The sequence below is a fragment of the Xenopus tropicalis genome, chromosome 3 (genome assembly GCF_000004195.4).
Source record: "Xenopus tropicalis strain Nigerian chromosome 3, UCB_Xtro_10.0, whole genome shotgun sequence".
Classification (NCBI taxonomy): domain Eukaryota; kingdom Metazoa; phylum Chordata; class Amphibia; order Anura; family Pipidae; genus Xenopus; species Xenopus tropicalis.
The window spans coordinates 125326569-125335519 of NC_030679.2; the positions used below are offsets into that span (position 1 = coordinate 125326569).

Genomic DNA, 8951 nt, shown 5'->3' on the forward strand with positions numbered 1-8951 from the left:
ATGCTCTCCTTTCACTCACATCTCTGGGCTGAAAAGCTCCAATACTGGCACTATAAAGGGTTCATTTGAATGTGAAGCTGTAGGGGTACCGACAGAAAAATTCCCTCATGTGCCAACAGCATATTTAAAATTATATAAAAAAAAAAAATACAGTGTGTAAGGAGGAATTACATAGGAAAGAATCTGCCAGAATGTCTCCAAAGCCCACAGATTCCTTCCCAGGCGTTATAAATAGAGGACTTCATAAAGCCATGGAGCTTCCTAATCCCTGTACTTCATCTAAAGAGTCATTTTTAGGTACCTAAAAAGGTTTTGCCAATAACAAACAACTTACAGTCTCTAAGACGCTGAAAGAAAAAAACAACAGGGCTATCCTACCCAGTGCTAAGAGAGCACTACCACATTAGGAGATAAGTATCTCCCTTCTTGAGCACTTGCAGGTCAGGACAAACAACATGCACAGCTGAAAATGGCTGCCAACTCGAACACTCCTGACTGACACAGCAGAATACTGACCCATGGTGTAAATGACCAAATTGGGCAAAGATTCACTCGTTTGGTGGCCTCACAATATAGCGTTTGTAAGCCCAACTAAAGGTTCTGTCTCAACTGGGAGACAGATAAAGGGATTTGATGATAGTTAATGGAAAAAATAGGAATTCCAAAGTCCATTTAAAAGATGTGATCATCCTGTACACTCTCTAGATAAATCCAAGGTTTGATCAGATGCTACAAATTGCTATAACCAATGTTTCCTTTCTTAAGGGGTCATAAACATGTCAGAGAATCAGTTTCCAAAAAATCTGCTTTAGAACCTAAAACCTTGAGTAGTATGTATGTAACTATAAGCACTGTTTTCCTTTCTTTGAAAAGATTATACAGTCCTAAAAACTATACCCGAGTGCTAGATGTCGCACTCTATAACATACATTGCATAAAACAGCACATATGTAAAACCCTGCTTCACCTAATTAAGCCATTTCAAAAACCAATACTACTAAAAAAAAAAAAAAAAAGTATGTGCCATTGGATAACCCTACATAAAAAGAAGTCCATTTTAAGTACTAAAGGCCGCCCTCCTGGTACTGAATGATTCCAAGTACACACAAACATTTTAGGTTCCATTATCCAATTAATTCACAAAGTTCTATCTTTTGCTCTCACTCTTCTTCCTGTTAGTTACTGGTAGATATGTATTATTTCTGGTCAGGTGATCTCTGAAGGAGCACACAGATCATCACAAAATGGTGGCTCAAGGGAAAAGGGCAATATTTACTAATACAGGTATGGGATCCCTTATCCGGAAACCCATTATCCAGAAAGCTCCGAATTACGGAAAGCCTGTCTCCCATAGACTCCATTTTAATCAAATAATTCAGAATTTTAAAACTGATTTCCTTTTTCTCTGTATTAATAAAACAGAACCTTGTAACTGATCCCAACTAAAATATAAATAATCCTTATTGGATGCAAAACAATCCTATTGGGTTTAATTAATGTTTTATTGATTTTTTAATAGATTTAATGTATGGAGATCCAAATTACGGAAAAAACCCTTATCCGGAATACCCTTGGTCCCGAGCATTCTGGATAATGGGTCCCATACCGTATATATAAATATATATTCCAGTTTAATAGGATACTTAATATGATATAAACTATTTGATGGTTAAGTATTCATTCTAAGGCTATAGTGTTCCTTTACGAAAACCAGAGAGATCCTAAATATGGGCATTCAGTTTTGGTCCTGAGCCACAGGTTTAAGATTACCGCAACAATTGTTCTGCAAATGCTTTTTTAGATTGAATGATTTTTGGATTTTGATTAGAATTTTACAAACTCCATTTACAACGTAACTGTATGTAACCTTGGACAGGGTTCTTTTTCACCAGGCCTTAGTGTATTTACCCTTTGAGTGCCAACTGATTTCCTGCCGGGCAAGTTCTGATCCGCTTTGAACAAAGAGGAACTTTCGGGAATATATAATCAGTAACATGAGCGCCTGTGCCATAGATTCAATGGCAGGGGCATTTATTCACACTTGAATTACAAATGCAGGTAACCGAATGCACCTTATTTTCAGCTACCTCCAGTGTCTGTAAGGCAGCACACCTCCCCCAAGCTGTAAGTTCTGGCTGGGTGGGGCAGGGATCTGATTCTATTAGACTTCGAAAAAGAACCTTGTCAGATGTAATTATACAGTAGAGTTGTATTTGTGCGGTGGGAAGGTCAACTACAATTTGCTGCACACACCTGCCTAACAAACCCTGAAGGGAGTAAATCACCTATATGCAGGTATGTGTAAGGCGCCTTTGTTTTCAAAGATGATAGACCATAGCATCACTTGCACTGGAAACTAACCATCTGTTGGGACACGAATGCTAAAATACATATTCATTTTATAAGAGAAAAGCATGTTACAACACAGAGATGTGTGTGTGAGAGTCTCCCTTCTATTGTAAAAACTAAGCCGTCTACATAAAAGGCTTTTTATTGTGCTGGAAAACTATATGTAATGTTACTGTTCAACATAAAAGGGGCTGTATACAAATAAAATATATAATAAATTGTTTTCTTACAAAATGGATAATTAGAGGAAGGACTGTATAATCTTTTCAAAGAAAGAAAAACAGTGCTTATAGTTACATACATACTACTCAAAGTTGAAATTTTTTTTAAAAACAAAAAAAAAAAATATATATATATATAATATAATATAAAAAAAAAAATTATATATATATATATATACAATTTTTTTTTAATATTATATATATATATATATTTTTTTTATTTAAATAGGTTTATTGCAGTTATTCCATGTTTCTTCCCTTGTTCTTTTGAGGCAGGTAATTAAATTATGAGAGCACAGCAAAGTGTTGGGGGGTTGTTTATATAGTAAAAACCAAATCAGCTAATTACAGGGGAGTTAGCAAGTGTTCAAGCAAAACAACTCTCTCTGACTGCATAATACAAAAAGACAAGAAAAACAGAGATTAATGTTGGCAAAAAAACCGTGTACACTGGTCTATACTTACTGAGGGAAAAAAAAATCTCTTTTCAACCTAAAAAAGGGGTAACCAAGAGTACTGGTGCCATCATCCTTGTACCTTCTCTCTTGCTAATAGGGCATCCATTGCTTTCTTAATGCTGTCTAACATACATGCCAGTACATACACTTCAGGTAGAGAATTCCACAACTTCACAGTTCTCACTGTAAAACCTTGTGGCACCTTAACATGAAACCTCATTTTTTCTATCTCATGGCATGTCATATTTTCCTTTTGATCTACTGGTAAATAAGAAAGATTATATGATCTCCTTATATATTTAAACAGTTATCATACCCCCCCCCCTTAACTGTCTCTTCTCCAGCATAAACAGACTCAGCTTGGCCACTATTTTTCATAACTAAGTCCTTCCCATTCCCTTTACTAACTTAGTTGCCCTTTATGTACCTAATTTCTGTAATACCCCTTCTAAGCACTGGATACCCAAACTGCATTGCACACTTTAGATGGGACAAGTGTTTTCTAAGGGTAAGAATGACCCTCTCCTCCTATGAGCATACAAATCATACTGAAAACTGATCTATGATTTGTCTGTTTTACCAGCTTCAGCCAATAGCCACTTGATGGCAATACAGACAAAATGCCTGGCCAAAGTCTAGCCATGAATGGCAGGCTTAACAACACTCTTGGCCAGATCAATGATCCTTTATCTGAAAGGCTCAAGGTTTTCATTGTTGACATTTGCAAACTCCAGTCTCATGGGGCTTTAAAAGGCAGCTGTACATGGGAAGTAATTTGAGATAATTCCTTTAGTCATAAGAGTGGGACTAATAAGGCCTCTCTTTTAAAAAAGGGAGAAATTATATATATATATATATATATATATATATATATATATATATATATATATATATATATATATATATATATATATATATATATATATGGGCAACTTGACAGTTCCACCTGTGCTGCTAAAAGATATCCCGAAAACATGCACTGCTCACGAGGGTGAGTTTGGTAACCAATAGCACAGGCTGTAGCAAGAGTGCAAATGTATCTTTACCACCATTTCATAAGAGTACAGCTATTTTGTGTTGCTGTTACTGACAAGTAGAAAGATACCAACAGGTACATAAGCCATAATGTAATACCACAGGGACTTTACTATGAGTCCATAAATGTCATATATGAACTGCTTCTTCTGACAAGATCAGAATCATGATTCAGCACAGCGCTGGGTCTGGAGAGCCAGCAGCAATCTCTATTAAAAAGCATTCCATCTCCTCCAAAACTCTCTCACATCACTGCTCCATCACTGAAGAACAGAAGGCACAATTAGTCTTTTATTTCCTTCAATTGTGTTCCAATAACTGAGATTGAAATCAAATTAAAAAAAAAAATTCATACTAGTCATTTCTCCTTATTCATTTCTTCACTCTTCTATCTTGCCCTCTTTTTATTTTGAGGCCTAAAACTAGCCATACATGGCCCAGTCCTTACAGTACCCAACCGACAATCAGAACAGTGACAGGAAGACGAGCTGCAGGGATGCAGCTACTCTTCACTTTCTTTCCCACAATGGAAATTATCAGTCAGGACCTATAATCCTCAATCTGGCAGGATCACAGGAATTCCGGTCTCTGAGGCCCCACGACTGGTCATACATGCCCACATGGTCGGGCAGTATAATCAAAACTGGCCACACTGCCTGCAGAAATCTAAGCAAATGTCAAAAGCTTTGGCTGGGTCAATAACATTGCAGCTTGCTAGCAAGGCCAAAAAGGTAAAACCAACATGTCACCATCACCACATGATTATGATTTACCTTGGCAACTTCCCACTGGAAATATCTCTGTGACAGAAATCTAAAGCAGGCCATACACATACTGATTTGTTTCTGTTGGGTGGCTGGTCCCAAATGATATCTTAGTATCACCGATATCGCTCTTCCTTTGGGCAGGTTTGAAAATGTCATGCATGATGCTAGCCAGTGCTTGGTGATTCAACAAAGCTCCTTTTCACTTCCTGCAGTTCCAAATGTGGGGACTATCAGCCCAAATGATAAAAATAGAAAGTTGGTCCTGCTGTATATTACCACTGGGTAGATCGATTAGATACCATAAATCATAGGCCAGAGTATGGCCACCCTAAGAGGCAAGAATAAAGGCATTTGATGCATCTACTCTTGCCAAGTCCTAGACTTTAAGCTCTAAAGAAAGGCACCTGCCATTTCTCATGCCATCACTACAGAAATGTTATTTTTTTTTATTCAAATATCTGGAGATCATGATGGAGGCTTGAGAAAGCACAGACCAGTGCTCCTTTCCTGTGAGCAAGAAACATGCCAAAAGAATTCATGCTCCCAAGCCGGATACAGAAAATCCTCTATAACAATGAGCGGAAGTTTTATTTTACTAAAGAAGCTGTGAATTTATGGAATTGCCTCTTGTTAGAATTGGTCAACGCTTGTGGCAGTAATAACGCAGGTTTCCAGAACCCAGCACAAACAGAGAAGACTCAAACTGTGCACTGTGAGCAAACAGAAGTGTAATCTTTGGTTTTAATTCCACCCCCCTGCAGATGCCCATGGAAAAAGTCATAAAGGTAACCCCCATGGAAGCTTTCCTAGTAAAGCCCTACTCTACGCATGACGCACAAGAGATGCAACAGGAAACAAATGTCTAGGTCATCACTGAATCAATATCAACTATCCATATGTCATCACAGAAATAAAACAGCCCAGGCATTTCAAGGGGATATAAACCCAAAATTATAAATTTGCCCAACGGAAGAAAATACATACCTTAATTACATATTGCAACTGTGATTGCTACTAAAAGCAGTGTTTGTTTGACCTTTTCTGGGGTTGTGCCTCGTGAAAAGTCAGCTTTTTAGAAGGCAGAACTGCCAGTGTAAAAGAATATCAAGGTACTGACACTGTTTCAATAGCAATTACATTTACAGAGAAATTTAGGACCAATGAAAATATTTAATTTATGCATTTTGTAAAACACATATTATACATAATAGTGACAGTCATTATATGACTTGGTAACACCAGGACTGGAGGATTAACTCACTGGTGACTTGGAGATATAGCGGATATCTTTGCATTGTAAATGGCTGGTTTTAATGGTAAAGCATTGCCCAAAATTTATAGAAATAACAGAACAGAAATCAGGTAAGTGGCACAAGATGCAGTGGAAAGCCTGCATGTCCTTCTGTGCCATACAACCCAGGGAAATCCCTGCTCATATTAGATATATATATATATATATATATATATATATATATATAAAATATATATTCCAACATGTAACGCAAGGCAAAATTCAAGCAGGTATGGTTAAAGGCTATAGAAACACACCAATATAGGAGTGACATTTTAGAGCCCAATGGTAAGGAGTCTTGCCTAGCCCTGCTATTCCCCTGAGATGTCATTCCCTTGCTATTGACTAGAATTGCACTGATTTCATTCATGGATAATTCAAGGCAGAGGGCGTCAACTGTAGTGGGGAATATCAGGGGGTTAATGGCAATCACTTGCAAGAAAAAAAGAGGAATGGTAAGCCACAATATATATGGCAAATATAAATCACTGAAGGGAAATTTAAAGGTAGGGTTATAATTTTTAGGGTTTTGGGATTGGGGCATTGGACTGCTGTAAGGCTCGCTATGACAAACAGCCGTATGTTTGCTAAATTATAACCTTTACACAAAAAGCATTGAAGGTGTCCATAAATATACAAACCTTATATACAATATGGTCATATTTTGAACACCCCCCCCTCCCACTTATCCATTGGTCAGTTTGGTAGAATTATATATCTATATTTTTATTGCCCAAAATGAAACGCCATTCTGACTGAAAATATGATTCAGACAGTATCTAGTGGTTGAGATTATAGGTATATAGGAACATCAAGTACCAGGCAGCCCACAATTTTGCACTGTGCTTGTGCTACGCCCTGAGTGTGGAGAAAGAAGGCAGTAAAGGTGGAATCTACATGTAAGGCCTGTTAGAACTGGGAACCTGCACAGCAGCCCTATACTCCTAACCCTAAACTAAAAACATGAACTTTAATTGGGGCTGCTCACGGACTGACCATCATGCATAGAAGTGCAACCTGCAAGGCCTTTTTGCTTAACTAGAATTCTCAGCACCCTGGATATAAGGAAATGTTGGGGGTTGAGTAACTAAATCACTTTATTAACCCCATGCACAAGGATAAAGAAAGGCACACATTGCTCTTCGTGAGCCAAATCCCAGCACCCTCCAGTATAAGGAAGGCTTGCTGTACAGCAGCTAGGGGTAACAGTTTGCAAAGGGCAAGCAGCACAGTGCAAAACAAGCCTTAAATGTTAGTTTAAATGTTGTGTCCCTCCCATGAGTGGCTGCACATTTGCCTGGGTTTATACAGCGTGCAGAGTAAATACATCTGGTCTTTGCACCCCCCAGCCCACATGTGCAATTAGTCTAGCGCACAAACTAAAGCCTTCCCAGCCCCCCCTCACACATATACAAACCTCTCCCTCCCCTTTATACTATCCAGACCTCTAGGAGTCAGCAAAAAAAATCCCTGCCCCCAAACTACTCTCCAGTGCTGCTGCACACTCTCCTGGCTAATCCACAGCAGCATACAGTACAAACAGTAACAATAGTATTATTATTATTATTATTATTCCCATCGTCCTTTATTTATAGAGCAGCAGCACAGGGAAACCTGCAATAGAAAATCAGTTCAGCGCAAGAAAACCCATCTCAGGTTACCTATAGCTACACAGTCATGCACAGCAGCCTCACCTGCCCCAGGGATGCCTCTCTTTGCCTGATCCCTCAACGCCAACGTCACCTTTCCTATAATATCCAGCAATTCGGCCCCCCTGCATACAGCGCTCCCACTAATCCGCGGGCTGCTGCGCAACTGGTGAGGGCGATGTGCGGCAGCTGCGCTGATCCCACGGTGTGCAGGCGGCAGGGCTCATTTACTGTAGTTCCATATGTACCTTCCCCTGGCCGCTACCAGTAAATCCCCTTACGCAGGAAAGGATAGGGCAGCGATCGATAAAACGGTGATTAGATCCCTTTGCGCTGGACGCGCTCTGCAGCGGAATTACACACAGCGCTTCTCCGGCTTCCCGAACGCTATGAGTGCGCTTATCTTCTATCTGTGGCTTTCTGTATAACACACACTACTTTGTAGTCTCCTCCTCTCCTGCCCAACCGTATCCCTATCCCTTCCCACTCTGTAGCGTCACTGGCGGGGAGGGGGGGCCGGGATCCTTAAAGGGCTCGGATTTCACTCTGCTCCATTAATGCTTCCATTGTCCCAGATGACCTGCAGGCACAGGGGGCAGAGCCTCGCCTATAGACCCAGCGGGGGCATGTGGTGCTGGTTCCTTCCTGAGCTGGCTGCGAGTTACAGTAATGCTCAGCATATGGGCAAGGATAGTATTCTTCCTATTATTATGCTTTATTTATATTCCCTTCAGATTGCCAGAGAAGTCGCAATTGCCTTGTGAGGAGCTAAGCACAAGGGGTGCTTGCACATTAGCTTTATTAGTATTAACAATAATAAATACATGGCTAAGCATGCAGTATAATGTAGACAGAGGGCCTAATTTAGGGCTGTAGTTAGCATGGGACTGTAGCTGGGGGGAGCAGCATTGGCAGGGTTAATTATAACGCACCTGGTAGGTGATGGGGTCCCTGATAAAAAATTAAGCAGCAGCTGGGCAAGGGGTCATGGCAAGTTTAGGGGCTGACAGAATATTAGCTACAAGGAGTCACATGTACAGGGTACGGGGGGGGGGTATAAAAGGGCAAGCTCTTGGGCACAGGCTCACCTTCCATCAGGGACGGTCTTATGACGTTCCCACCCACCCAGCCGAAGTTAGTGTTTACTTTGTACTTTGTAAGGATTGTAATGCGGTAGTGGT

The 8951-nt window shown here is 39.9% G+C and overlaps 1 protein-coding gene across 2 annotated transcripts in view; it reads right to left on the reverse strand.

The window, feature by feature from the left end:
- The window catches only part of sema4c (semaphorin 4C), a 28002-nt gene extending 19750 nt beyond the window's left edge, over positions 1 to 8252 (reverse strand). For both annotated transcript variants that reach the window (XM_002932567.5, XM_004912574.4), the window contains exon 1: positions 7816 to 8252. The gene's annotated coding sequence lies outside the window, so the exon portion shown is untranslated. The remainder of the gene's footprint in view (positions 1 to 7815) is intronic.
- Between the last annotated feature and the right edge of the window lie 699 nt (positions 8253 to 8951).